A 27,953-nucleotide genomic window follows, 5' to 3' on the forward strand; every position below is an offset into this window, starting at 1 on the left:
CTCTTTACCCTATCCATGTCTCTCATGATGTTATAAGTACTATAAGGTCATCCCTCAGCTTCCACACTCCACAGTCTACTTAGCCTGTCCCTATAACTCAAACACTTTAATATTGGCAACATCCTCGTAATTCTTCTCTGAATTCCCTACAGGTTTCACAACATCCTTCCTACAGCACGGAGATCAGAAATGAACGCAGTATTCCAAAAGTAGTCTATCCAATGCCCGTCCAACCATCTCCTATACTCAATGCACTGACCATAGAGGCAAGCATACCAAATGCCGTCCTCAGTATCCTGTCTTCCTGCGACTCTACTTTCAAGGAACGAACAACCTGCACTCCATGGTCTCTTTGTTCAGCAACATTCCCCAGGACCTTAATAATAAATCCTGCCCTGATTTGCCTTCCAAAATGCAGCACCTCACATTTACCTAAGAGTTACCGATAGGATGTTTTCTTCCAATTCTGCTTTGGTTGCTTATTTTCACATTATTTACAGCGTCTCTTGTCTATACAGAGCTGCTCCGTTTATCACATTATAGACATCCAAACACGAGACATGAATCAATCATTGGTTTCCTATGAACTGTCATTATGTTACATATCCATTTTTTTTACAAACAGTGCCATTCACACCGAAAGCGTTATGTGTTTATCCCTGATATATTAAGATGGATGTTTGCTCCAACCTCGCACCTTCTCGCCCTCCCAACACCCGTTTCTTTGAGTCGCGGGTCTGGAAGTGGCGGACGCCAGCCGGTCACATTTGAAACTCCAGGGTTATGATCTTGTGGGAATTAAAGGGCGCTGATATATTTGCGGGTCAGGGTGATAACTCCATCTGAAGCAAGCGCCACACTTCAGAGCTGACTGATTACACATCTGCTGTATGCGAAACCGTGGGGACTGATTTTGAGTTTTGACCACGGTGTGGAATGCAATTGCTTATGTATACCTGGAGGCACCAGTGTTAGGTTGGGGTGGACAAAGTCAGAAGTCACACGGTCACACCACACCAGGTTATCGTCCAACCGGTTTATTTAAAGTAAGAGGCTTTCAGAGCGCTGCTCCTTTAGTTGATGAATGAGTATCAGTCCGAAAGCTTTTGATTATAAATAGAACTGTTGCATTGTAACCTGGTGTCACGCGATGTCTGACTTTTTGACAGATGGTGAAGGGATGGGGTATTCATCATGCTGTCGAGTGACTTTTTTTTTGCTTTGCAATCATGTTAGGAGTTGGGTGAGATTTGCTCGTCTAAGCAGTCACGCAAATAATTCTGTTAAACTCCTGGCTCTTCAGTGACGGGTAGAGTTTCACTACAAAGCAGCTTCATCACTCGCTGTGGAATACCCAGCCTCTGCTCAGCTGGAATAAACCTCTGGCACTTATGTGGCCATTTATATCCCATGAGTACAAATAGAACGTTTCCGAGTAGTTGGCTTTGCAACACCTATTTAAGAACATGTGCATTATTTTCTGAATAGAATCTGGTTGGATATCGCTTTCTCCTATTGGGGAACCTGAGCTGTTCTCACATTCAGGAGATCAATATAATCTTTTCCTAACATCTTGCTCAATCAAACCCAGGGAACAGCGATGGCATCGTCAGTTACTGACAGAAAATCAAAACAGAAATTGCACACAAGTGGCAAAAGGAGAAGAAAAGAAAGCTGATAACCTCGGAGATAACTTGTTATTTAAAATAACGTTAGTCTCCTGTCGAGAATAGGAGAACTTGCTCATCTGGGATTCATCAACGAGAACAAGAGAGTGGGATTTGATCACAAATATTAAAGAAAAAATTGGCCTGATGCCCATTTTTATGATGAATTAAGAATAGCAAAAGGATGGGCTCTTGTGACTCGGTAGAAACCCTCTCCTCAACCGGACGGCCTCGGTTCAAGCCCCACCTGCTCCAGAGGTATGGAATGACATCTCTGAACAGGTTGATTAGAATACTAGATTTTTTAAAAATAAAGCAGAAGGGCTCTCTTGTGGAAACTTGGCAGTATCCCTACCCTAGCATCAGAGGCCTGTTCAGTGTTGCTGAACAAAGAGACCTTGGAGTGCAGGTTCATAGCACCTTCAAAGTAGAGTCGCAGGTAGAAAGGATAGTGAAGAAGGCGTCTGGTTTGCTTTCCTTTATTGGCCAGAGTATTGACTACAGGAGTTGGGAATTCGTGTTGCGGCTGTACAGGACATCGGTTAGACCACTGTTGGAAACTTACGTGCAATTCTGGTCTCCTTCCGATCGGAAAGATGTTGTGAAACTTGAAAGTGTTCAGAAAAGATTTACAAGGATGTTGCCAGTGTTGGAGGATTTGAGGTATAGGAGAGGCTCGGAGGCTGAGGGGTGACCTTAACCGAGGTTTACAAAATCGTAAGGGGCATGGATACAATAAATAGAGAAAGTCTTTTCCGTGGTTTGGGGGAGTCCAGAACTAGACGGCATAGGTTTAGAGTGAGAGGGGAAAGATATAAAAGAGACCTTACAGGCACATTTTTCATGCAGAGGGTGGTATGTGTATGGAATGAGCTGGCAGAGGAAGTGGTGGAGGTTAGTACAATTGGAACATTTGAAAGGCATCTGGATTGGATATATGAATAGGAAGGCTGTGGAGGGATATGACCGGGGTGCTGGCAGGTGGGACTAGATTGGGTTGGGATATCTGGTTGGCACGGATATGTTGGACTGAAAGGTGTGTTTCCGTGCTATGCATCTTTTTGAATCTATGACGAAGTCCCACCTGCTTCAAAACTGTATAATAATGTCTCTGAGCAGGTTGGTTAAAAAGCAAGTCAAACAAAAAAAGAATCGCAAAGATGGGATTCTTGTGTCACCATGGTAATGAGACACCAATCGACTCCCACAGCTACCTAGATTACACCTCCTCCCACCCTGCACCCTGTAAAAGCGCCATCCCATATTCCCAATTCCTTTGCCTCCACCGCATCTGCTCCCAGGAGGACCAATTCCAATACCAAACTTCCCAGATGGCCTCCTTCTTCAAAGACCACAATTTCCCCTCAGACGTGGTTGACGATGCTCTCCACCACATCTCCTCCACTTCCTGCTCCTCCGCCTTTGAACCCCACCCCTCCAATCGCCACCATGACAGAACCCCACTGGTCCTCACCTCCCACCCCACCATCCTTCAGATACATCGCATCATCCTTCATCATTTCCGCCACCTACAAACAGATCCCACCACCAAGGATATATTTCCATCCCCTTCTCTATCAGCATTCCGGAAAGACTACTCCCTCCGCAACTCCCTCGTCAGGTCCACAACCCCCACCAACCCAACCTCCACTCCTGGCACCTTCCCCTGCAACCGCAAGAAATGCAAAACTTGCGCCCACACTTCCACCCTCACTTCCCTCCAAGGCCCCAAGGGATCCTTCCATATCCGCCACAAATTCACCTGCACCACCACATACATCATTTATTGCATCCATTGCACCCGATGTTGCCTCCTGTACATTGGGGAGACAGGCCACCTACTTGAGGAACGTTTCAGAGAACACCTCTGGAACAGCAGCACCAACCAACCCAAACACCCCATGGCTGAACACTTTAACTCCCCCTCCCACTCCGCCAAGGACATGCAGGTCCTTGGCCTCCTCCATCGCCAGACCGTGGCAACACGATGGCTGGAGGAAGAGCACCTCATCTTCCACCAGTAATGCTCCAACCACAAGGGATGAATGCAGATTTCACCAGCTTCCTCATTTCTCCTCCCCCCACCTTATCTCCGTCCCAACCATTGGACTCCTTGCCGCCTTCTTGACCTGCAATCTTCTACCCGACCTCTCCACCCCCACCCCCTCTCCAGCCTATCACCCTCACCTTAACCTCCTTCCCCCTATCGCATCCCCAACGCCCATCCTCCAAGTCCCTCCTCCCTACCTTTTATCTTAGCCTGCTTGGCACACCCTCCTTATTCCTGAATAAGGACTTATGCCCGTTACGTCGATTCTCCTGCTCCTTGGATCCTGCCTGACCTGCTGCACTTTTCCAGCAACACATTTTTCAGCTCTGAACTCCAGCATCTGCAGTCCTCACTTTCTCCTAGTGAGACACTAAACTAGGAGACCTGGGTTCAGCTTCCTCCTGCTTCAGGCTGGCTAATAATATTTCTGAAGGGATTGATTAAAATTAAAGGAAATGAGAGGTTGTATGTGAAATAAAAGAATTGCAAATAGGAAATGCCAAGATTCACCTACTTGTGCAAATGAAGCCTATGTTATGAGGACTGAAGCGGTGATATATTTGTAAACAGCTGGAAGAGCTTGAAAGATGTGCACCCTGCAGGGAATGATATAATTTAAGGATTACCAATGGAAATACGAGGTGCCTGCAGGATGAGTCTATTCATTTCTGACTGTGCTGTGGAAGCCTGACAAAAATAGACACGAGTATCTTTAAAGAATATGGATCGCAGCGTTCATGAGTGAAATGATTTCAAAGTTAACGGAAATTGATCATAGAGTGTTAATCTGAGAATTCAACTTGTTTCAGTGTAGAAATGGCATCTCCGTAATCAAAGTCAGTTCAAGTAATGAACAAATGAAATAGTACATTTTCTGTTTCAAGTAAATCAAACTGATTTTGACAATGTAGTAACGTACACGTGACGTTATTATTTTTTGTTTCGTCGAAAAAATGTTCTATTTGTTTTAATATATTGAGGGAATGCAGACATTAATGTTAATGGGAAATTAGAAAGTGAGTTTACCTCAATATATAGTTGATAGATTTATTTCCAGAGGTGGAGTGGTTTCTGTTTTATGATTCATATAAAGCAGGGGTATATCTTTACCGCTGTGAGATAGCTTTTTAAACACTAGATACAAACGCACCTCAATCTAACAGGATTCTGTTGCACATTGTGGGAACGGTGTGCGAAATGTTCTGTTCCATATTTCTATCAATAGTTAATCAACTTGCAGCCCGTCCTTTCCTTCTGTGATGCGAAAATTGGCTCTAGCTGCTATGGGATAGAAATACTGCAATAGCAACACGGTAGCTGCTAACGGCTTCCCTCCCCAGGCAGCCATTTTTTTCTAACATAATGAATAATAACTTATTTCCATGAAATAACTCCTAGTACCACTGACTCCAGTGACGATTACTTGGCTATTCTCTCCGACCCTCACATTCCTCTGTAGAACGGCTGGCTTCTTGCCAGCAGACTTTAACCTCACTTGGTATAGAAATGACACAGAGATTACACCTGGGATAAACACTACGAAAAGACGAAACGGGAAGGGTTTATTTGAAGTTTCCAGCTTCCTGTACCCTGTGGATAGGTGGTCAATTTACTCGTGCTAGGTTTCTCATGTTTCACTCGAGGCGCCAGCCAGCGATAAATGCACAGTTCTGCATCAAGGTAGGCAGCGTACATTCTCAATAAGCAATTGGTCTGTACCATGCACAATGGTATGTCTTTTTTTCTTTTGACTTTTGCAATGTGCAAACGAAATGTCTTAATATATGTGCAGGAAATAAGTAACCACGACCAGTGCCAAGAAGTTTTTGACAAATTGTATGCCTAAATGAATTGAATATTCAGAGAAGTGATAATCATCGTCAAATCCTACCTTTTTTCCATTAAGAAAGTGCTCCGCATTTCTGGAAGGAGATTTTGATCACGTTACCTGCAGAACTGTGGAGTGTAGGCTCAATCTAATCTCGTAATTGAGGATAATTTGGGGAAGACAATCCGACCACCCTTTTTCATGGCATGTGTTGTTCCCTTCTATTATCTCAATACCTCACAGGACAGACAGCCACTTTGAGAGATATGCTGGGTGTAATCAGATATTTGCAATAAGTACGAAGATAGAATATGCGGTGGGAAAGGTGCCAAGTGCATAGGATTCCAGCTGCGATCACATGTCAGGTTGCAAATTGGATAGGATACCAGCGTGCCAGATAACACAGGTGCAAGGTAAAGTAGGGTGGAACGTAACTGGGGTACCAGGCAGATAGGATAATGAGAGTACCATGTGCTGAGGGCGCTAAATAAGTGATGGAAATATTAGGAGAGACTGTCGTGGGCAAAGAGTTGGGTTCAGCCGGGTGTGCAGTATCCTGTCTGGCAAGGGGAATCGTAGGGTGATTGAGGGGTGATCAAATCGGGCAATAGGGGGAGGGTTTGTATCAGTTCCTGGCGAGAATGAGTTGTCGGGGTCAGCAGCGTGGGAAAGGTATTTGGGCACTGCAGACAAGGAGAAAGGTGTCACATTTCTGGAATATGAGGCTGCCCGGTCTCAAGGGTTGAGAACATGCTGAGTCCAAAGAGGAGAGAAGGTCTCTTGTGTTGGTGATATTGTGGGGTGCAGCAGTCGATGAGGATGGAGCCGTGCTTCCAGGGAGAAGGGACGTTTTAGGAAGAGAATGGTTTGTTGGTTCCAACCCCGAGTTTGAGGAGGCAGTGGAGTATGGTTCAGAAGGGACACTTGTGCACTTAGGTCCCAGATTGGATGTGGTTGTTGGATCCCAGGGACACTTCATATCTGCTGGGAGAAGGTCTCGTTCAGACCAGGGGTGACGGAGGACGTACCCTTTTGGGAGTTGATATGGTGTTCTTGAAGTGAGGAGATGTATCAGACCCTCCTGGAAAGTGGGGGTAGGGTGGTAGCATACAATGCTTAGTCTAGTCACTGTGAAGCTAATGACTTACTTTTGTTTTTGCCACTTGTCGTAAAGCCACACCATATAACCAGACTCACATTAATAATCCAAAAGTACGTTTCTGGTACATGCTAGTTTAATATCCTTATCCCAAAATGATCGATTCAGTTAATTACTAAATGCCTCCATGTAAGTAGATTCATTTCCTCATGCCACCACTTTGAAATCATTGATGTATATGTGGTGTGCTGGCAAAACATTTTTGCAATTCCATATTTTCAATATCAACAATGTTAACTTCATTGGCTGTCTCAGATAATTTACCAGATAGCACAATCGAATTCAGAAGACTTGAATTACCTTGAATATTTTGTCTAATTTCCATTAAAATGTTCACAAATGGTAGCGACTTTGTTTAATGGGTTCTACCTTTAAAAGCTTCCCTCCCAATCCTCAGGCTTAAGATCAACGGATTCTAGTTGTTGGATTTTTTTCTTAAAAGATGAAAACAGATGTAACTTCTATATTCATCTGAACACCTGATGCTACTCTGAACTCCAAAACGATATGATAGTCACAGATGCAACAGAATCGATCCCTCAGTGAAATGTCTTCAGTGAAAGAAAATACTCCTACGTGACTTGCAAAATTATTAATTTCTTCCACTAAAAGTCATTCATCCAATACCTTGAGTACTTTGTTAGTAATTAGATTCCTGTAATTCTTAAGCTATTTAACATTAGGATGCTTCTTCTATTTTAATTACATAGTGTGAGAAACATTCGTAATCAGAAAGCCCCACACATCTACATTGACACAAGCATCTCAACAAAATTGCATTGTCATAAAGTTGAATGAGAGGTTTGATCTGACTTCAAGGCTGATGCTACCAGAAGTGAACAGTTCATAAGCGTTTTAAACTGTATTGCACTTTGCTTCATCAATAATAATCGAATCGGACGCCCCCGTCAATGAAAAAAGTGGTCAGTTCCTTTGCAGCTCCATGAGAGATGAAGGTTTTGAAATACCAATGAAGTCTGTTCCCAGTCATTAACGGACATTAACTAATCGGCAACATTTATTCCTTCTCTTTCTCCTCTAGGTCAACACCCTCCTGCTTTCCCTTATGCCTTGGTATCTGGTTGTACAGCGGGTGGGTTTATAGTATCAATTTTGGCAATTTTCATAGACGATGCAAATTACGAAGATCTAATGGTAAGACTTGACATGATCTGGACACAGAATTGGGTTCTACCATTTATTTATATTCCAATTCGGCGAAGGTATGGGTGAGGTTTTTAGACTGGAATCTGTTTTTGAACAATATTTTTTGCAATGAGTTTGTTTGACCTTCTGGTGGTCCAGGCTTGTGATATCGGGCATTTTGAAATAATTTCACCGATGACAAACAATAAAATTAGATGTTTTTTGTTTTGCTTTGTGCAATGGCTGAATGTGAAGACTGAACTCACTTTATCACATAGAGTAAATCTTGGTCTGCCCAGTTGCAACATACGAAATCATAAACTAGGAGTAGCAATGTAACATGGGATAGGCCAAGGCATAAATTTGTGGAAGTAATCAAGCATCTGTGAAGAAAAAAGCAAAGGAAATATTTTTGATCCATCGACATTTGTAGAATCTGAACCTTTACGTTTCCATTAATCTCCACAGATAATTGCTGATCTGCCGAAAATATCCGGCAATTGCGGTTTTTACACCATATTTTCGGTTTATGCAGATTTTACCTTTGCTTATATGTAAGGATTTTATTGTAAAATTGACACCATCTCATCCACCAATACACCAAACATTAGGATTCTACAGCTAGAAAATGTTAGGCGTTTTCTCTTGCATTTCATTCGGGAAAATCTCACATGATAAAATTGGTCATTGATATTACTTTTTTCTCTGGTAGGCAGTGTAGCTCCTGAGGACATGACCGACCAGTTCGAGGATCAGGTCAGTTCCAGGCTCACAGTGAGAAATAGACTGCTATGTTACTGTTGTGCTCACTTATATCCTGCATATAGCCCTACTCCTGGTATGTCTGGGGTGCTCTTGGAACACGTGGCAAACATGCCAGCTCCTGCTTCCCCAAGTGTATTCTTCAATTGAGAATTGTAGTGGGCAACCCAGCATGACAACAATGACACCCCTGTCCAAGCATTCCTTCTGCGGCTTTATACACTGTTATTGACGTTTGGATTTTTTTACGATTGCCACTATGACACTCATTCAAACGAGCGCAGAGATATAGCCAAGTCATTTGTGAAATCATACATAAAAAATGTATCCTTTAGCGGTCCCTGAGTGTTGAGGTGCTACTCCCTGACAGAGGTCTCCTCTGCACTTTTACTGCAGAAGCCCTGCTGAAAACTATACCTACTGAAGTAGAGGTGAATACATTGTTGAATAGTGTATTCTCCAGTTCTTATCCCACTCGGCCGGGGTGAGCTATGTTAACACAGATTGTGAACCAATAGACAGGGAAACGGAATCTGCTTGGATTTGGTTGTCTACATCGAACTTGGGAGACAGCCATCGTCCAAACTTTATCATGATATCTCTGTCCAGCAGTTGTAGTTAACAGGCAACATCTGGGTTTTTTTTTTCTCTGCATTGCTCTCCCAACCTGTTTTCTTGTAATCTGGTATATAATCTGACTAACATATGTCCATTATGTCCCCAGATCATGCAAGGGAAAGAAACAGCGAGTCTGACTTACGCCTCCCTTAACTTCAGCAAGCAGAAAACAACTGGGCAACACAGAAATGCGGAAGAGAACATAGTTTATGGTCAGGTAGGATGGAGGAGTATAATAATTCATTTCAAATAGGATCTCTACGAAACAATTTTAGTTGTGTACATCAAGAGTACAAAGTAATGATTTTATGTGAGAGGGTAAGCATGGCCAGACCACTCGGTCAGAGGTAGATATGGACAGGAGGCTTGCGAAGTTGGTGATTGAGAGAATTTTAAGGATTAATTTGAATGGGCAATCTTGTCCTAAAATCGAGTGTATACTAAATTACGAAGTAGTCTTAAAGTTAAACATCACATACAGAAAGTGTGCTCCACATGGGAGAAACTCAGTTTAATGCTTTCAGTTGTATTTTTGTTACCAACAGTTTTGATGGATCTCGATAGACTTTCAGCGAGAATGAACAGAACAAATGTTTCTGCTGAGCAAGTGAAGTAAAGGAGCATAGAAATCGTGGTTCCTCACTGGGTGTAGCTGGAGAGAAAGGGCGTCCTTATCAAATTGGTAATGGAGACAACTGTGAGGGAAGTTGTGCAGTTCGATTAACTGCATACTTTAATTTGTACTTAAAATGAACGCAGAGCGTTTCAGATGAGCTAACAGGTTCAGCCTGTAGATGAGTTGCATTCTGACAAAAGAATAGCATGTCTTCACAAGAAAGCAAACAGTGATGGGTTAGGGTGTATCTTGTCTATATTTCAAAAATAGAACAATTTGTTATTAATTGCAAAGCTTTATTCAAACCAGTGAGATTTCATTAGTGATCTTGCTTTGGGATTACTTAGGTTTAATAATTATGGGAAAATAATACTCACTAATAAATTAGAGTGTCACACAATAAAAGGAACAGGACAGAAAATGCATATTAACTGCAAAATATGGAATTCTTGGGTGTCTGCACATGCAGGGTAAACAAATCTGCGCTAAATGTATGTGGCTTAATGAGCAACAACTCCGTCATTAACCTGAAGGGCGCGCTGCACACAGTGAGACTCATCAGGAAGAGTGAAAGTACCAGGGTGTCTTTTTCCACATAAGGTATCGCAGGACAGTGCAGGAGAGAGAAAGAGAGAGACAGAGAGAGAGAAACCTGCACAGTTACTGCCTTTGCTGTTTGAATTCATGTATCACTGGACATCGGAGTGCATCTGGGAAAATTAACAAACAGTGAAATTCACAACTAATCTTGGAGGAACTGTGGGGCGAAGTTCACAGCACAGAATCAGATAAGTTAATTGTTGTTTTAAATCTGTCCAAGAGAAAGGCTGCAGTAGTGGGTACAGTGGATTCTTTCTTGATTATATGTTTTTGGAGATAAGTCTCTTGCTTAAATTTTAAATATAAGCCATAGCTATCATTTTAACCTGTGGCAGTGTTTGTAGAGGAATAAGACAGTGTTATTTTCTGGGTCTGTAGATTGTGAAGGAGCAAAAGTGGCCTTTACAGTGACATGCATTTCTTCTCAGATGTGGGAGTTTAAAGAGAGTTTAAGGGTTACTGTGGATTATATTTGACATAAATGCTGTTGGATGCGAATCTTATCAGATCAAGTGGATCTGTTGGAGAGACAAATAGAAGCGATGAGGAATTTGCAACAGCAACAGTATGTGATGGATGGCAGTTATAGAAAGTGGGGAAAGTCTCAGATACAGTTACATAGATGGGTTAACTCCAAAAAGGGTAAGAGAGGTAGGTAACTAAAGCAGGAGTCTTTTGTGGATATACCCATTTCAAACAGGTATGCTGTTTCGGAAAATGTAGGGGGTGATGGATTCTCAGGGGAAACGTATCTCAAACAGCCAAGTTTCTGGTATTGAGACTGGCTGTAATGCAACGAGGGGTACGTCGGCTTCCAAGAGATCAATTGTGTTCGGGGATTCTGTAGTCAGCTCTACAGACAGACGTGGCTGTGGCCAGCAGAGAAAAAGCAGAATGGTGTGTTGTTACCCTGGTGCCAGGATCAAGGATGTCTCAGAGAGGGTACAGAATGTTCTCACGGGGGAGAGGGGCCAGCAGGAGGTCATTGTCCACATTGGAACCAACAACATTGGAAGGGAAAAGGTTGAGACTCTGAAGGGAGACAAAGAGTTAGGTAGAAATTTAAAAAGGAGGTCCTCAAGGGTAGTAATATCTGGATTACTCCCAGCGCTACGAGCTAGTGAGGGCAAGAATAGGAGGATAGAGCAGATGAATGCATGGCTGAAGAGCTGCTGTATGGGAGAAGGATTCACATTTTTGGATCATTTGAATATATTTTGGGGTAGACGTGACCTGTACAAGAAAGACGGATTGCATCAAAATTGGAAGGGGACTAATATACTGGCAGGGAAATTTGCTAGAACTGCTTGGGAGGATTTAAGCTAGTAAGGTGGGTGGGGGGGGGGGACCCAGGGAGATAGTGAGGAAAGCGATCGATCTGAGACTGGTACAGCTGAGAACAGACGTGATTCAAACAGTCAAGGCAGGCAGGGAGGACTAATAAATTAAACTGCATTTATTTCAATGTAAGGAGCCTAACAGGGAAGGCAGATGAACTCAGCGCACAGTTGGGAACATGGGACTGGGATATCATAGCAATTACAGAAACATGGCTCAGGGATGGGCAGGACTGGCAGCTGAACGTTCCAGGATACAAATGCTACAGGAAGGATAGAAAGGGAGGCAAAAAAGGAGGGGAGTGGCATTTTTGATAAGGGATAGCATAACAATTTGCTAAGGGAGGATATTCCTGGAAATACATCCAGGGAAGTTATTTGGGTGGAACTGAGAAATAAAAAAGGGATGATCACCTTATTGGGATTGTATTATAGACCCCACAATAGTCAGAGGGAAATTGACAAACAAACTTGTAAGGAGATCTCAGCTATCTGTAAGAATAATTGGGTGGTTATGGTAGGGGATTTTAACTTTCCAAACATCAACTGGGACTGCCGTAGTATTAAAGGTTTAGATGGAGAGGAATTTCTTAAGTGTGTACAAGGCAATTTTCTGATTCAGTATGTGGATGTACCTACTAGAGAAGGTGCAAAATTTGACCTACTCTTGGGAAATAAGGCAGGGCAGGTGACTGAGGTGTCAGTGGGGGAGCACTTTGGGGCCAGCGACCATAATTCTATTCATTGTAAAATAGTGATGGAAAAGGATAGACCCGATCTAAAAGTTGAAGTTCTAAATTGGAGAAAGGCCAATTTTGACGGTATTAGGCAAGAACTTTCAAAAGCAGATTGGAGGCAGATGTTCGCAGGTAAAGGGATGGCTGTAAAATGGGAAGCCTTCAAAAATGAGACAGCAAGAATCCAGAGACAGTATATTCCTGTCAGGGTGAAAGGGAAGGCTGGTAGGTATAGGGAATGCTGGATGACTAAAGAAATTGAGGGTTTGTTTCAGAAAAAGAAGGAAGCATATGTCAGGTACAGACAGGATAGATCAAGTGAATCCTTAGAAGAGTATAAAGATAGTAAGACTATACTTAAGAAGGAAATCAGGCGTGCAAAATGGGGACATGAGATAGCTTTGGCAAATAGAATTAAGGAGAATCCAAAGAGTTTTTACAAATATATTAAGGACAAAAGGGTAACTAGGGAGAGAATAGGGCCCCTCAAAGATCAGCAAGGCGGCCTTTGTGTGGAGCCACAGAAAATGGGGGAGATACTAAATGAATATTTTGCATCAGTATTTACAGTGGAAAAGGATATGGACGATATAGACTGTAGGGAAATAGATGGTGACATCTTGCAAAATGTCCAGATTACAGACGAGGAAGTGCGGGATGTCTTGAAACAGTTAAAGGTGGATAAATCCCCAGGACATGATCAGGTGTACCAGAGAACTCTGTGGGAATCTAGAGAAGTGATTGCTGGGCCTCTTGCTGAGATATTTGTATCATCGATAGTCACAGGTGAAGTGGCGGAAGACTGAAGGTTGGCAAACATGGTGCTACTGTTTAAGAAATGTGGTCAGGACAAGCCAGGGAACTATAGACCAGTGAGCCTGACCTCGGTGGTGGGCAAGTTGTTGGAGGGAATCCTGAGGGACAGGAAAGGCAAGGACTGATTCGGGATAGTCAACATGGCTTTGCGTGTGGGAAATCATGTCTCACAAACTTGATGGAGTTTTTTGAATAAGTAACAAAGTAGATTGATGAGGGCAGAGCAGTAGATGTGATCTATATGGACTTCAGTAAGGCGTTCGACAAGGTTCCCCATGGGAAACTGATTACCAAGGTTGGATCTCATGAATTACAGGGAGTACTAACCATTTGGATACAGAACTGGATCAAAGGTAGAAGGCAAAGGGTGGTGATGGAGGGTGATTGGTCAGAGTATTGAGTACAGGATTTGGGAGGTCATGTTGTGGCTGTACAGGACACTGGCTAGGCCACTGTTGGAATATTGCGTGCAATTCTGGTCTCCTTCCTATCGGAAAGATGTTGTGAAACTTGAAAGGGTTCAGAAAATATTTACAAGGATTTTGCCAGAGTTGGGATATCTGAGCTACAGGGAGAGGCTGAACAGCGTGGGACTATTTTCCCTGGACCGTCGGAGGCTGATGGGTGACCTTACAGAGGTTTACAAAATTATGAGGGGCATTGATAGGATAAATAGGCAAAGTCTTTTCCCTGGGGTCGGGGAGTCCAGAACTAGAGTGCATATGTTTAGGGTGAGAGAGGAAAGATATAAAAGAGACCCAAGGGGCAACTTTTTCACGCAGAGGGTGGTACGTGTATGGAATAAGCTGCCAGAGGATGTGGTGGAGGCTGGTACAATTGCAACATTTAAGAGGCATTTGGATGGGTATATGAATAGGAAGGGTTTGGAGGGATATGGGCCGGGTGCTGTCAGGTGGGACTAGATTGGATTGGGATATCTGGTTGGCATGGACGGCTTGGACCGAAGGGTCTGTTTCCATGCTGTACATCTCTATGTCTCTATGAGGTAGTAATAGCCTCCAGGCTAGAAAAGGATAGAGATGGTCAAATTCAATGACAAGAGTGTATGTTGTGAGTCAGGTAATTATGGACTATCGATATTGGTTGATCCAGGGTTTCCATCATCTGACTCTACAATCTCAAAAAGATACTCTTTTACTAGGGATTACACATTGAACATTCGCTAAATTATTCCTGAATTACTGGGGTTGTCGTCGAGAGGCTAATTCAATTGGGTTCATATTTGCTGGACATTATAAGACTATGCGCCACTATCATCATGGCTTACAAACTATAAAATTGTGTTCAGTAAGTTAGACAATGAGAAATTATTTCGGTTGGTTCTGCAATCTAACAAATGGACTCACTTTCGTAGGATAAGCAGCCAATCGTTTAGGACGAAGTTAAGGCTCGATTCCTTACTCAAATAATTTTGAGTCTCAGGAATTTTCTAAGTGCAGAGGCCTATTGTTGAATATAAATGTAACATTGTTGTAAAAAGAGATATTTGCCCTCAGTCTAATTTTCGAAGGTGAGGAGGAAAGTGGATTTGAAGCCCAGCTTCAACGATGATCATTGATGGCAGAGCAGGATGACATGGGCCACCTTTGCTCCTCCTCCATGTGTTCGTGCAATGTCAATGCAAGTGACATTGTATTGTTGTTTTCCACAGGTTAAGCAAGATGTTGACGATGAACTCATTTATGCATTTTTGAAACTATTCCATCCAAACAAATTGCAAGAAGTAAAAGTGGAAAAGAAGAAAGGAGATTGCAGAAATGCTGAGATCGCAATGGATCCGACAGCATCCTTGGACAAAGACCGAGCTAAAGTTTTGAGTCGAGATGACTCTTCATGAGCTCTGATGAGATCCTGTGAAGGATGGCGAGGGGAGAGGGTGGAGGGAAGTAATGATCCGGACTGGAAAAGGAAGGATTCAGGGTAAGAGGCGTGGGTGAACGATCCGCACCCTGAGAGCGGAGATCCGGACTCGGGAAACCAGCGGAAGGAATCTTGGGGTGGGGCTGTGCAGGGGCGTGTGGAGAGTGGTGTTGAAGGGCATACTGACACGGGACAGGTGGGTGTCGGCATCCGAATAAGTTAAGTATTTGATTCTTCCCGCCGATAAGTCTCTATCGCTGAATGCCATCCTTCCGCATCCCGACTCACTTCGTACGCTTCATAGTGCATGCGTAAGGCCTCGTTCGCATACGATATCACGTGGGCGCTTGGCATGTGAAATAACGTATGCAGTTGTGCTCTTGCACCGGTAGGTTGCTGGTTGCACGCTCAGACGTAGTTGCGTAAATGATTGAAACAGGAAGTGTCTGATGAACTCGCAAAGGGGGGCAATGACGCAATGCGCCAACCCGGAACGTAAACGCGCATGCTCACAATTCCGGCACTTCATTCATGCGTGAAATGGACGCAACGCCAGAGAAAAGTTCTGCATTGCCCATACGTGACCAATCGCGCCATTGAAACGACTCTCAGTCAGTCAGGATACGCAAGGAGTTTATTGGGAAGAGAATCCGGGCGGAGAGGAACGAAAAATTCGATCTCTATTCTCCCTTCCCTACTGCCCTGGTACCGGAGGCATCGCGCTCCCTATCTGCAATCCCTCTCCCGGTTCCCAGCGCCACACCCCCACTTTCTGTCTCCCTTTCACGCACCTCGGTATTCGCTTTCTTCACCCCAGCCGGGTTCGAATCCTCTTTCCTGTCTTTCGACCTCCTGCGCCACCCTCTCAGAGATTCCAGTTCTTCCCTCTTTCGCGCCTATGCCCATACAATACCCTCCGTCCGTGTATTTTAATTATGCCCAGTAACATGCTGTTTGGGACCTTCTATAAAGTCTTCTTTATGGAAAATCCAAAAGCACCATATGCACATGTTGTGCCATATTCCATGTACATTCTCAAACACTCTCATAGATTAACAACTTTTGATAAGATTTGTAGCACAGGTTGATGATAAGTACGTAGGTTAACCCTCTAAGTTGGAAGGTTTTTTTTTCAGACGTTTCACTACCATGACCAAGAAATATCACCAGTGAGAGTCTCTGGTGAAGTGCTGGTGGCATGTCCCAACTCTCTATTGTAAGGTCTTGGGTTCTTAAGATGGATGATGTTATTTCAGTTTTTTTTAAACGGAAGGTAGATGGGATATAAGTCAATGTGTTTATTGGTGGATGCCATGCCTCTAAGAATTCTCATGCATGTCTTTGTTTCGCCTGTCTTGGGGGGGTGGGGGGGAGGGGTTGTTGTCCCAGAATCAACAGAAAAACAACAACACAAGACCAAATACTTAACTTCAGAAGCAATCACCCCAACCCACAAACTGAGCTGCATCAAGACGAGCTACATCACACTGCAACACCCAAGGGCTATAAACAGCAAAAGAAAGTATCTGTACAGTGTTTTCAAGAAAAACAGGTACCCAATAAACACAATTCTCTGATTCCTCAGAAATAAACACAAACAAGCAGACACAACCAATCAAAAACTATAGCCACATTATCTTACATCAAAGACATATTAAAAATTACTTCTAGACTACTCAGGCTCCTTTGCATCATGGTAGCCTGCACACCAACCAACACACTTAAACAATGACTAGTGAAGCTCGAGGATCCATTAGATTCTACGAGCTAAACTAACATCATTTACAAAATACCATGCAAGAACTGTGAAAAAACACTGGGCAAACACGCAGGAAACTTAACAACAGGTTACATAAACACCAATGACCCACTTAATACATGACCCACTATCACTAATATCCATTCATACAGACAAAAAAAGGCACCACTTTAACTGGGACAACACACTCATCCAAGGGCAGGTGAAACAAAAACATGCACAGGAATTCTTGGAGGCATGGCATTCTAACTAAAATGCCATCAATAAACACATCGACTTAGATTCCATCTACCTTAAAAAAAACACAAATGATGTCACCTAACTTAAGAACCCAAGACCTATAAATTGAGAGGCACGACATACCACCAGCAATTCGCTGGAGACTCTCACTGATGATGTTACCGACTCATGGAGGTGAAACATCTGAGAACAAACCTTCCAGCTCAGCCAACTAACCTGTGTAGTCTGATATATTTGCCAGGCACACATTGTCTTTCATAAACTAATGCTGGTTTTCTTGAATTCTGCTGATTTTGTTTAATGTGTTCTGTTACGGTGTCTATTTTTATTATACCAGCTAGCATTTGTCTGCCACTGATGTTAGACTAACTTGTTTGGAATTCACAATTTTTCTTTAAATTTTCCCTTGTATAAATGGGGGGGGGGGGGGGGGGGGCGGGGAGGCGGTGTTACATTTGCCACTCTCCAATCTACTGGAGCTGCTTCAGAGACAATGGAAATTTGGATGAAGATAATCAATAATCCAATATGTTGCTGCCATTTACAATAACAGTGTAGGAAGTACATAGTTCGGTGATTGATCAGTGTTTAACCCATTCATTCTCTTTGTACAGTTTTCTTAATGAGATTAACTCCCTCCAAGTCCATTCTTCCCTGCTTCCCTGACATGTGTGAGTGGTTATCTGTGCCCTTCTTTTATGAATGTAAAATAAACTTCTGTGTTCAATTCTGTATTTTTGATGTTCCCCGTTATAATTTCTGTGGCTTCTGAAGAACCTAATTTTCTCTTTACTAATCTTTTATTTTTCTTCACAAAGCTTTTTTTCTCTTCATTCACTTATATTATCGTTCTCAACTTTCTGGTTGTATTCCTTGCAATTGTATACTCATAAGTAATTTTCCAGATTTTTCATCAAACCCTTTGTCCTCTCTAGCTGAATTCTAAAATACTCTTACTTCTCATGCTGTTGATTTATCTTTCTGGAGATTTGTATATTTTCTATTTGGTCAAATAATATCTGTAATGGCTTTTGTAATTCAAGGATAAGCCATGAATATTCTTATTTTTATTTAAACAAACCTGGATGAATAATTCATGACTGAAAGAACTATGGATGCTGTAAATCAGAACAAAAATAGAAATTGTTCGAAAAGCTCAGTAGATCTCGCAGCATCTGTGGAGAATAGGTTTCAGATCTGATGACCTTTCCTCATAACTCCCGTGCAGGATGAATAATTGGTGCAATGCATGTTAGCTTTCTTTAAATGTTTAACATTTGCGATCCATTGTCTACTGTTTTTCGTAGGTTTGTTCAATCTACGTTTGCCAAATGTCATCTCAGACTCACCGAGCTCCCTTCATTTAGATTCAGGGGCCAAGTTTAGGATTCAATCACTTAAAACTCTCCATCATAATTATAGCTGCTTTTCCCAAAAGGGTATCAATTAATAAGGTTATTATTTAATCCAAGAGTCGGAAAACTTTTTACATTGAAAGGCCACATTTTTATTTAATCGAGATCCTATTAGGCTGTGTTCTGAGAATTTGATATATGCGACAAAACATTGTACGTTGTCGACATATTTACTAGTTTTAATTAAAACCTGCTATTGTATGAGGCTTTTAAACAAAATAAAATATCAGCAAAGTCACATTTATTTGTCTGGCAAAGTTGACAATAAAACTAATAATAAACGAATAACTTAGCAAACAAGCCATGCAATTATTTTATTGTGATTGATTATTCTGAAATAGGAATTGCATATTTGGTTCCAACATCGTTGTTTTAATGGGTCCGCCAGCTGATCAACCGTCATCAGAGATCTCGAGCACATTTTAGTTTGTGTCACTTATGAAAATGCTGATTCACAACAGTAGGTTGTGCCAAAACATGACAGCATTCGATGAGTATGTTGAGGTAGACGTGGGTATTCAAAGATATTTTTTCATAGTTCAATGGGATCCTTCTTAGCATCAAATAGAGACTGTCATCTTCTGGGAGCTCAATCAATTCCATCTGTAAGTCATCAGGTGCTTTGGAGGCATCAATCAGGTGGGGTGTAAAAGCTATTTTCAGTCTGAGAGCATGTTTCTCAAAATCTGCACAGCTTTCATTTATTCTTCAAACAAGGAGTCTAGAGCAGCTGCATATTCTTTCACGTTGCATTTCTTTAATGATTACTTGTATCCTATTCATTAATTACCTTTATCAGTTCAGGAACGGGTTCAGCTGAAAGTTCCGACCAGTTAAAGAGACTTTTAGAAAATGTCAGCTTGATCCGAAATGTCTTGATTTTTTAGTTAGATATCATATATAGTTTTAGTTCTACCTTGTAAATAAGCAATCAGATCATTTTTGTTTTGACATTATAATCACACAAAAATGCAGAATTCCTTCAGAAATCCCGTTTGACAATTCACATGGTTCATTCAGTTCTCAAAAAAATCTTTGTTTTTGTAAAGATAAAAATTTTGCGAGAATTTGTCCTTGTGACAACCAGTGCACTTTAGAATGATGTGGCAGATGCACATTGAATGTTTTCTCATTAAACTGAAGTACGTTACGAAATTGATAATGCCATGATGCATTTGCTTGAATATAGTTTACAATAATCATAACTTTCTTCGATGTGTCACTGTAAATAGTAGACTCGGAGATTCAGCTGATGCAAAAGACAATGAAAGGAAATCAAAATATATGGATCTGGCTTTTTTTTTGTAGAAACACAACAAATCCTTCACGTTTTCTTCTCATGGAAGGTGTACCGTCTGGACATTCACTTACTAAATTGCATAAATTTAGTTTTGCTTCACGACATTTTTCTTTGAAGATAGTGAAGGTGTCAATTTCAAGTATCCTTGCTGTAATGGTACCCAAAGCAGAAACTCCTCGTGACAATGAAAATCTGCATTTATAAAAAATAACACCTGCACTGAGTCAATAATGTCAATGAGTTCATCCAAGGCAATCAAATATTAAATGTCGTTACTTTGGCATATTGTAATAAGTTGCTCTGTTACATTGAGGGCTAATTCATGTTGCCAATAAATTATGGTCTTTCTTGAAAGAGGTAGTTATACAGAGACATTGAGTCATAGAGTTGTACAGCAGGAAAACAGAGCCTATAGACCAACTCATCCTAGATATCCTAAACTAATGTCGTCCCTTTGCCAGAACTTGGCCCATATCTCTCTCAACCTTTCCTATTTATATACCCATCCAAAAGCCTTTCAAATGTTGCAATTGATCCAGCCTCCACCACTTCCTCTGGCAGTTCTTGCCTTACATGCAGTACCCTCTACGTGAAAAAGTTGCCTTTTAAATCATTCCCCTCTCACATGAAACCTATGCCCTATAGTTATTGACTCCCTCACCCCAAGAAAAATACCTTGTCTATTTCCCCTACCGATGCTCCCATGATGTAATAAACATGTATTAGGTCACTCTTCAGCCTCTGACGCTCCTGGTAAAATAGCCCCAGCTTATTCAGACTCTTGTTATAGCTCAAATCCTCCAAACCTGACAAACATCGTTGTAAATCTTTACTGAACCCTTTCAAGTTTCACAAGATCGTTCTGAAATGAGGGAAACCATAAATGCACACAATAATCCAAAAGTTGCCTAACCAATGTCTTGTACAGCTGAAACACGACGTGTCAACCCCTTTCCTCGATGTTCTGACCAATAAAGGAAAGTATACCAAACGCTTTTTTCACTATCCTATCTAGCTGCGACACCACTTTCAAGGTACTGTCAACCTGCATTTCAAGGTCTCTTTATACAGCAATAGTTATCATGACCTTATCATTTAGTGCATAAGTTCTGCCTTGATTTGCCTTTCCAAAATGCAACATGTCACATTTACCTCAATTAAACTCCAATGGGTGCTCCTCAGCCCATTGGCCTATTTGATCAAGATCCCACTGTACTCTGACATAACCTTCTTTGCTGTCCAGATCACCACCAATTTTGATGTCATCTGCAACTTACCGACTTTACCTCCTGTCGTCACATCCAAATCATAGGCATAAATGAGAAAACGCAGTGTACACAGTACTGCTCCTCATGGCATACCACAGGTCATAATCCCCCAGACTGGAGTGCAACCCTGCACTATCACCCTGTCTGTTCTCCATTCAAGCCAGTTCTACATACAAATGGCTAGTTCTCCCTGTATTCCATGTGATCTAACTGGACCAACCAGTTGATGAGGAACCTTGTTGAACACCTTACTGAAGTCCATACAAACCACATCCACCGCTCATCAACCTCTTTGTTCCTTGTTCAAAAAACTCAACCTAGGTAGTGAGACAGGACCTCCTACCCACAAAGCCATGTTGAGTATCCCAATCTGTCCTTGCCTTTCCAAACATGTGCAAATCATGTCCCTCAAGATTCACTTCAACAACGTGCCCACCACCAATATCAGGCTCACCAGTCTTTCATTCCCTGTCTTTTCCTGACTGCTTTTCTGAAATAGTGGTACCACATTAGCCAAGCTCCTGTCTTCTGACACTTCACCTATGACAATCGATGATACAAATATCTCAGCAAGAGGCCAAGCAATCACTCCCCTAGCTTCCCATAGAGTTCAAGGGTGCACCTGATCAAATCCTGGGGATTTATTCATGTTTACACATTTTAAGACATCTAGCACCCCTCATTTGTAGTATGGACATTTTTCAAGATATCACCATCTACTTCCCCATATTCTATATTTTCCATGTCCTTTTCCATTGGAAACATTGGTGCAAAATAATCATTTGGTATCTCCTCCATCTCCTGAGGTTCCAAACACTGGGTGACTTGATGATCGTTGAAGGGACCTATTCTCTCTTCAGTTACTCCATTGTCCTTAATGCATTTATAAAAACCCTTTGGACTCTCCTTAAGCCTATTTATATCACCTTTTCCCCTCCTGATTTCCCTCTTCAGTATACTTTTAATGCCTTTACACTCTTATAAGGATTCACTCGATGTCTGCTTCCTTCTTTTTCTTTACAAAAATCTCAATTTCTCTAGTCATTCAGCATTATCCAAATCTACCAGCCTTGCTTTTCACTGTAACATCAACATACTGTCTCTGGACTCTCGTTGTCTCATTTTTAAAGGCTTCCCATTTTTCAGCTGCCCCTTTCCTTGTGAACATCCATCCACAATCAACTTTTGAACTTTTTTGCCTAAAAGCATCAACATTGGTCTTCTTACAATATAGAACTATAACTGTTAGATCTGGTCTACCTTTTTCCATTTCTATTTTAACATAATTATGGTTGCTGGCAAAAAGACTCCATCTCTGACACCTCAGTCACTTATCCTTCCTTACTTCTCAAGAGTAGGTCAAAAATTGCACCTTCTCCAATAATTATATCCACATTCTGAATCAGAAAATGTTCATTTACGCAACTAACAAATTGCTCTCCATATAAACCTGAACACTAGATAAGAACCAGTCTATGTTTAGAAAGTTAAAATCTCCTACCGTAACCACCCTGTTCTTCTTATAGATAACTGAGATTTCTGAACAAATTGGTTTTGCAATTTTCCATTGGAGGGTCTAAAGTACAATCACAATAAGGTTGCATCCCTTTCATACTTTTCAGTTCCACCCAATTGATATCCCAGGACATGTTCCAAGAAGCATTGTACCTAAGTACAGCTGTTATATCTCTTATCAAAAACACCACTCCACCTCCTCTCTTGCTCTCCATTCTATCCTTCTTGTAACATTTGTATTCTGGAATATTAGGCTACCAGTCCTGTCCAACCTGAGCCATATGTCTGTAACTGCTATGATTACCCAGTCCCATGTTGCTCACCATGCACGGAGTTCATCTACCTTCCTTGTTAGATCTCGTGCACTGAAATAAATGCAGTTTAATTCATCAATCCTAACTTGTTCTCTGCATTGTTTCTGCCCACCCTGGCTGTTTGACTTGCTCCTTTGACTAACATTACCAGTCTCAGACAGATCTTTTTCCTCAATAACTCCTTTGATCCCAACCACCACCTTACTTGTTTAAATCCTCCTGAACCACTCTAGCAAACTTTCTGGCCAGAATATTAGTCCCACTTCCAATTCAAGTGCAACCTGTCCTTATGCAAGTTATTTCTCCCCCAGAAGATACTGCAATGATCCAAAATTGTGAACACTTCTCCCCTGCACCACCAACTCAGCCAAGCATTCATCTGCTCTATGCTTTTATTTCCACCTTCACTATCTGATAGCAACAGCAGTAATCCAAGTAGTGCTCCTTCAAGGATCTCCTTTTTAAATTCCATCCTAACTTCCTATATTCTCCGTTCAGAAATGTAACCCTTTTCTTTCCTATGTCGTTAGTTCCAATATGCACAACAACCTGCGCTAGTCCTCACTCCTTTGAGAATATTCTGTTCTCTCTCAGAGATATCTTTGATCCTGGCACCAAGAAATCAACACACCATTCTGATTTCTCACTGCCAACCTCAGAAACGTCTCATCTGTATCTCAGACTAGAGAATCCCTCATGACAATCAATTGCTTGGAACCGGCCGTATCTCTTGTTACATTAGAGACAGGTTTGCAGGCAGAAACTCAACTATCATGCTACATTTGCCTGACAATCCATCAATCACTATATTTTCCAAAGCAGAATATTTGTTTGAGATGGAGATAGCCACAGGAGACACTACCTGTTTTCCTTGTTTGACTTCCCAGGAGGTAATCCATCAACCTGACAGTATCTCTGTTTTTTTCTCCCTTCCTATAATTGCAATTTCTACATATTAACCTTATCTGAATTTAAACATACTATGACTTCAAAAATGTATTATTTTATGATTTACATCCCGCTAAATGGCTTAATCTCTTCTTCCAAGCTGATTTGCTACGTTATAAGTTGCTTCAGTGATGTCAGTCCCTTGGCCTGAGATCAGTTTATATATGCTGCTTCTGTTGACTGTTCATTTTCTTAAGTGTAGACTTCCAGGGTTTTCCTTCCAGGCTAGCATATTTGTGGTCTTCATGAGTTGTAAACTGCTGATATGCATTGCATTTTTTCACTGGTGTAATTGTGGTGTTGCACAGCGAACACATCATTTTGTCTTTCATAGCAACTGGGAAATGCTGCAATTCACATTCTTCATTGAATACCCTGTTCTCTTCCTTTAATGAAAGTGGAGTCGCAGGTAGATAGGATAGTGAAGAAGGCGTTTGGTTTGCTTTCCTTTATTGGTCAGAGTATTGACTACAGGAGTTGGGAGGTCATGTTGCGGGAGGACATTGGTTAGGCTACTGTTGGAATATTGCGTGCAATTCTGGTCTCCTTCCTATCGGACAGATGTTGTGAAACTTGAAATGGTTCAGAAAAGATTTACAAGGATGAGTTTGTAAGAAGGCCTATGGAGTATTATCGTTCATTAGCAGAGGGATTGAATTCAAGAGTCGTGAGGTGATGTTGCAGCTGTACAGGACTTTGGTTAGGCCACATTTGGAGTACCATGTGCAGTTCTGGTCGCCTCACTTTAGGAAAGATGTGGAAGCTTTGGAGAGGGTGCAGAGAAGATTTACCAGGATGTTGCCTGGAATGGAGAGTAGGTCGTACGAGGATAAGTTGAGAGTTCTCGGCCTTTTCTCGTTGGAATGGCGAAGGATGAGGGGTGACTTGATAGAGGTTTATAAGATGATCAGCGGAATAGATAGAGTAGACAGTCAGAAACTTTTTCCCCGGGTACAACAGAGTGTTACAAGGGGACATAAATTTAAGGTGAAGGGTGGAAGGTATAGGGGAGATGTCAGGGGTGGGTTCTTTACCCAGAGAGTGGTGGGGGCATGGAATGCGCTGCCCGAGGGAGTGGTAGAGTCAGATTCATTGGCGACCTTTAAGCGGCATTTGGATAGGTACATGGATGGGTGCTTAATCTAGGATAGAAGTTCGGCACAACATCGTGGGCCGAAGGGCCTGTTCTGTGCTGTATTGTTCTATGTTCTATGTTCTATGTTCTAAGGATGTTGCCAGGGTTGGAGAATCTGAGCTACAGGGAGAGGCTAAACAGGCTGGGACTGTTTTCCCTGAAGCATCGGAGGCTGAGGGGTGACCTTATAGAGGTTTACAAAATTCTGACAATCATAGATAGGATAAATAGACAAAGTCTTTTCCCTAGGGTCTGGGAGTCCAGAACTAGAGTGCATAGGTTTCGGGTAAGAGGGGAAAGGTATAAAAGAGACCTAAGGGGCAACTTTTTTCACGCAGAGGGTGGTACGTGTGTGAAATGAGCTGCCAGAGAAAGTGGTGGAGGCTGATACAATTACGACATTTAAGAGGCATCGGGATGGGTATATGAATAGGAAGGGCTTGGAAGGATATGGGCCGGGTGCTGGCAGGTGGGACTAGATTGGGTTGGGATATCTGTTCGGCATGGATGGGTTGGACTGAAGGCTCTGAATTGCATGCTGTGCATCTCTATGACTCTATGAGTCTATGACTGGCTTACCAATAAAAATGTTAAAACTGGCACGCAGATTTAAAAAGGCTGATTTCGTTTTTATGGACAAATAGCCAAGAAGGCAACTACTCGTATCCCAAGAGGCTATATGTGGCCTTAAGGCCAAACGTTCCCTACCCCTGTGCTAGGTTCTTCGATTGTCACTTACAATTTTGTTTGTCACTTCACAAACGAATTGTTTCCAACCTCCTGCAATTTTTCCATTACATATATTGGCGTATTTGCACAGTCCACAGATTCCTGGCTGGTTTTCTGATTATTATGCTGTTTGTGATATTTTGTTGCAATTTCCATTCTTAAGATTTTTTTATTCTTTCAAGTGATAGTGTGTGTCACTGGCTATACCAGCAAATATTGCCCATCCCCTAATTGCCCAGATGGCAGTTAAGAAGCAACTGCATTATTGCTGATCTGGAGTCACATGTAGTTCCTGACCAAAGATTGCTGTTTCCTTCCGTAAAGGCCATTGATTCCTCAGATAATTCTGGAGCCTCTATTTCTAGTTACTTGTTTAGAGGTCCACAAACAAATTGAAAACATGAATTCAGGCTGCAGAGATTTAATCTGAATGTTAGTTGGGTAATCATGCAGATTCCATTGTTTGCATGCAGTCTTTTACTGCATTTTGATGAGAATGGTGCCTCACTTTACCCATGGCGCTGCTTCTGGCATTCAATCCTGCAATGTACAATAATGTTGGCCTGGTGTCCCAGCCTAATATTAATATTAGAATGAAATACATAACAGACGGTGAATTACATACAATGGTTGAATGTATTTTTATTGTTATTAATGGCTCACACTACATCAAGTACATCCAAACAACTTCTGTTCTAAATTTTTTGTAGGCTGCATTGGCATTTAGCACATCAGCGAGAATTCTCAGTGTCCATTTTCTCTCCTTAAAGACTGTGTAATAACGAATATAACAAATGTTTGTTTGGGAAGGTACATTGATGACAATTAGTTGGTAATAGCGAGATAAACAATATATTTTCATGTTTGATGTTTTCCAGCACTAACCACATGCAGATACATCCTTCAGGACCACTACTGTTTACTACATTTCTGTGCTATCATGTCACTCCGGAGGTTGGCATGAATGATGGACACCCAGATTGATTTCTTTACCATTGATACCTTCAGTGCTACTTTCAGATGGTGATCAATATAGCAGAACACTGAATCATTAACTGATGGAGTGGGCTTAATGACAATAAACATGAAATATTATATTGACCGATCACAATTATAGTGCATGAGTCTCAGAAGGTATGTACACCATACAAACATAAACGTAGGAGAAGAGGTAGGTCATTCACCATCGAGTCTACTCTGCAATTCAATTAAATCATGTCTGATTTGATAACTCTCAACTCAACTTTCTTGCCTTTTCCCTATAACCCTTAATTCCATAATCATTCCTATTCTGTCTGTCTCAGTCTGGAAACATATGATAAACTATCGTCGATGGTCCTCTGTGCTAAAGACTCCCACAGATTCACTACCCTGTGAAAGAGAATAGAAACATCCTCTACATCCCTGTCTTAAATGGGCCTTTGCTCGCTCAGATATGCACCATCCTTGACTCTCCCACAAGAAGAAACAACTTCACAGCATCTATCCTTTTAGGCCCGATAAGATTCTTTCAAATTACTATAGGATCTCTTCTTATTCTTCGAAATTTCAGTGTGGAGAAGGACAGCCGAGTCCAATTCTCCTCAAAACAAAGCCAGTCCATACTCGGAACCAAAGCCATGAACGCTGAAGCCATATGCCAACTCGAAGACACATCCTCCTACCGCACCCTCGACCATGACCACACCACCCATCACCAAACCGTCATCTCCCAGACCATACAAAACCTCATCACCTCAGGAGATCTCCCACCCCCAGCTTCCAACCTCAGAGTCCAGAAACCCCACTCTGCCTGACTCTACCTCCTTCCCAAGATCCACTAGCCTGACCACCCTGGCTGACCCATTGTTTCAGCCTGCTCCTGCCCCACCGAACTCATCTCCACCTACCTTGACACTGTCCTATCCCCTCTATTCCAGGAATTCCCTACATATGTTTCAGACACCACCCACGCCCTCTACCTACTCCAAGATTTCTGTGTCTCCGGCCCCCAAAGCCTCATCTTTACCATATCCAATCCCCCTACACCTCCAACTGCCATAACCATGGCATCCAAGCCTTCCGTTTCTTCCTGTCCTGATGTCCCCAACCGACACTCTCATTCGTTTGGCTG

The sequence above is a fragment of the Chiloscyllium punctatum genome, chromosome 26 (genome assembly GCF_047496795.1).
Source record: "Chiloscyllium punctatum isolate Juve2018m chromosome 26, sChiPun1.3, whole genome shotgun sequence".
NCBI lineage: Eukaryota > Metazoa > Chordata > Chondrichthyes > Orectolobiformes > Hemiscylliidae > Chiloscyllium > Chiloscyllium punctatum.